The following is a 3,345-nucleotide window of genomic DNA, read 5'->3' as shown; positions in this document are numbered from 1 at the left end:
GTGTTTGGTACCTTTGGTGTCACACCCTGCCCCTCTGTAAGGCATAACATGATCCCGTAGTATACCTAATGAATTACCAAACTTCACCTACTATAACCCATTAAATACACTACAAGGGATTTTAAACCTTTTCTTACTTCTTTTTAGAGTGGTGAGCACTATTTACAAGTGTTAAAAAATTTTTTGAACTGAAGTGAAACAGCTAACACATTTGAAGAATTAATAATTTCTGTAAGAATTTTGGCAGAGTGCCATCTGTATTTTGAATAAAACAGTTCTTCAAAAACCTGTAAAAAAGTACTTCAATTATTTTGTTCAATCCCCAAACTCCAATATTCAATCAACACAATAAGTTTCTCAATAATTGTCAACTCAAATCCATAATAATTTTCCAGTGTTTTCAAAAGCTGAGACAAAAGAATATATCACAATATTTACAAATCAAAATAATTTACAAATTTAGTTTACAACTTTAATGTACAATTTTAATTTACAACTGCTCAAAACCAAGAACAATATATACATACAGTGAACATACATTACAATACAAAATACAAAATATGGTATACTTAATATACCCGATGATCTCTCAGTGTAGTACTAGCAGCCTAGTCTGCTGCTCTGTCAGTCTTGTAACATCCCCACTGTACGTATTCTATACGTTCTATTGCTCCAGTGGCCAAATAACAATCTAGGCAAGTCAGGATGTCTGGAACTACACTTCGGTGATAGTGAACAGACATATAATGATGAAATAAATAAAAAGAAAATACAAGAAAAATCAAAGAAAAATGAAAGAGAGAAAATGAAGCTAAGTTAAACGAGCAGACACCACAGCGATGGGTGACCGCACCGGGAAGGTCGTTGCCGACCCCAGGACCGCAGAAAACCCTCTGAATCTAATTTTGAGACATAAATAAAGGTTTATTGAAATGTAATTGACACTAGAAATATCAAAGAAAAATTAGTAAATTAGTACAAAGAAAAATGAAAAATAGAGAAACAGACAAAAATCGGTGTTACCGAAAAATCGGGAATATAACCCGAAGTAGGGTATTTTGGTCATTTGACACCTAGGGTTGCCTTTTGACCTCAACGTCCATTAAAAATAAATGATATTACACTTTAGAAATGTCATGAAAAATTAAATTGTGATACAATATGTAAATAGTAAAAGAATGGAGCCAAATGAGAAAATAAGGAAACTTTAACTAATTAAACATTAAAATCCAAGTTAGTGCTCCACTAACTCTTAATTTGGGACACTTAAATATTCCTTTGGGACAGCAGAACCATCATCTTCCACCTTGAGAAATAACCAGCCAAGAGAAATGGAGTTCACCATGGAAATCACCATGGACGCCCCACATGCAACCTCCCTGGGTGCATGATCAAGCCACCATTTCTACTTAGTTTCTTCATCAAAGCTTGCACACACACCTTGGGCAGTATGTTGGAAGCAAAAAGAAGAGGATTGGATGAAGATTTGGTGAAGCTCAAAAAAGGTTAGTGCTAGTTTTTCATCCCTTGCTTCATTAAAGTTTGTATTAAGGTTGAGATGAGTTGGATGGTGAAGAAATTTGAAGGATTCAATGAGTTATTGATATATTCAATTTTGGACAGCCATGAAAGTTTATTGTAGTTGAGTTTTTCTTACCTATAATGGATGGAAATTAAGGTTGAATAACTTAAATGGAGGAAGTAGTAAGTTAAAATCTAAGTATGTGCATGTAATGCTTGAATTAAGGGTGTGTAATGGAACCTTAATGCTTTGGGCAAACTGCCATGTTTGGCAGCCTATTAAACCATGAATTTGTGTGTGAACATGTAGTTATTAATGAAATATGCTAATGTTAAATTGTGGGCAGCAAGTGTAAGTGATATTGAAGTATGATTATGTTGAAGTGTATGTATAATTTTGACATTGAGATATGTTGAATTTTGGTAGAAATGAATGTTGAACTTAATGGTGAATTGTGTGCATTGAGCACTTGAATATTCTACTCAAAATTGTTGCTGGAATTGTGTACAATATATATATATGGAAGTGTTATTGATTGAATATTGAAGTAATGAGGAGGAGAAGGAATATCAAATTGGAAGTGTATGTGCTTTGTGCAGGTTGTGTATTGAAGGCAGTACCTAAATTAGGCCATAAGTGCCAAACCATGAACCCAATTGGTATGAGGCCAATGGAAGGGTGAAACTAGACACCAAATAGGCCAACTTTCATGTAGAAATGTTGCCAAAAATTCTGCCTAAAAATTGACCTTAAAAATGATCAAATCCAGATTAGCAACCTTGCAACCAAGATTTTTGACCATATGAACAATAGTCCTTGGGATGACCATAACTCACTCAAAACAGGTCCAATTGACCTGAAATTTATACCATGGTTAGTTTAGACATAGATATATAATTCTTATGAAGACACCTAAGCCCAAAAATGGCTAGAACCAAGTCAAATTGCTTGCACAAGTTCGGGTACCAAAACTGGCCGAACCAAAAGTGACCTAAAAATGAACTAAGCCTACTATTTTAGTGCATTCTATCTAGCATTGGTAAATTGACCATATCTTGGTCTACACAACTCAGAATGACTTGAAATTTTGCCTCGTGTGCAATAAGACATAGACCTACAAGTTTGTAGTTTGGACCGAAACCCAAAAACCGAGGGAACTAAGTCATCAGGCTAGGTCAAAATAGTACACCGAAATCTGATAAATGGCAATAAAATGCAATACACTTGGAAATGAAATTAGTAACATATACCAACACTAAAGGGCTATAAAATGTGACATATTGATAACATTAGAATTGACTCACTTAGAGTACATCAAGGGTCAACATTATAGGTTGACTAATGAAATGAATTGAAGGGAATAGTACCTAGAAAAATAGAACTTTAAGCTAGACAAATCTAGCACACAAAAATTGAAAAATTGACCAAAATTTGCACCAAAGGTGCAATCTTTCCAGCTTTAGTAAATTGACCATATCTTGGTCTATACAACTCATAATGACCTGAAATTTTGCCCCGATTGCAATAAGACATAGAGCTACAATTTTGCTTCTTTGACCAGAAGCTAAAAACTAAGGGAAATAGGACTTTAAGCTAGACCAATCTAGCACACAAAAATTGAGAATTGGTAATTACATAAAATGATGCTTGAAGTGATTTGGCAATGAATGCCAATTTGTGAAAAGGGTAAATTGCATTATATTGACAACATATTGAATTGTAAATTGTGACATGTTGATGCTAGAATCAACCTATCCATGATGCATAAAAAGGTTAATAATTTTATTGACCAGTGAAAGGCATAAAGATGTATAAACCCTATG

This window comes from Hevea brasiliensis, chromosome 10 (genome assembly GCF_030052815.1).
Source record: "Hevea brasiliensis isolate MT/VB/25A 57/8 chromosome 10, ASM3005281v1, whole genome shotgun sequence".
Taxonomy (NCBI): Eukaryota; Viridiplantae; Streptophyta; class Magnoliopsida; order Malpighiales; family Euphorbiaceae; genus Hevea; species Hevea brasiliensis.
Note: the sequence above shows the minus strand (reverse complement) of the source record.